General features: G+C 46.6%; 1 pseudogene; it reads left to right on the forward strand.

The window, feature by feature from the left end:
- Window positions 1-116, forward strand: LOC122150713 (annotated as a pseudogene).
- The last annotated feature ends 322 nt before the right edge of the window (window positions 117-438 follow it).

The following is a 438-nucleotide window of genomic DNA, read 5'->3' on the forward strand; positions in this document are numbered from 1 at the left end:
CTGCAGCCAATTAAACTGTCTTCTTTCTCTGTGAAGACTGCTGTGCAATGGCTATGAACAGCAGCCTGCAGCCTGTTGGCACATACGAGTTGTCCTAAGGGACCTTGAATACAGCCCTTTCCTACTCTTTCATGTCTCACCTCACTAATCTGTGCTGTCCCTAATATAGGCTTCCAACGGGTATGTGAGGTCCCTTTGGAAAAACAGTGGCCAAGGTCTGCATTGGCCAAGTCATCATGTCAAACAAGTGTTTGAGGCCCTACATAGAGTCAAGTTCCTTGGGCACCAGAAGATCTACGTCTAGAACTGGGGCTTTACCAAATGTAATGCTAATGAGTTTGAAGACATGGTAGCTAAGAAGTGCATCTTCACAGATGGTTATGGAGTCAAAAACACCCCCAATCATGGCCTCTTGAACAAGTGACAGGCCCTGCATTC

This window comes from Orycteropus afer, unplaced genomic scaffold (genome assembly GCF_000298275.1).
Source record: "Orycteropus afer afer isolate SDZICR_OR568_19922 unplaced genomic scaffold, OryAfe1.0 scaffold00210, whole genome shotgun sequence".
Taxonomy (NCBI): domain Eukaryota; kingdom Metazoa; phylum Chordata; class Mammalia; order Tubulidentata; family Orycteropodidae; genus Orycteropus; species Orycteropus afer.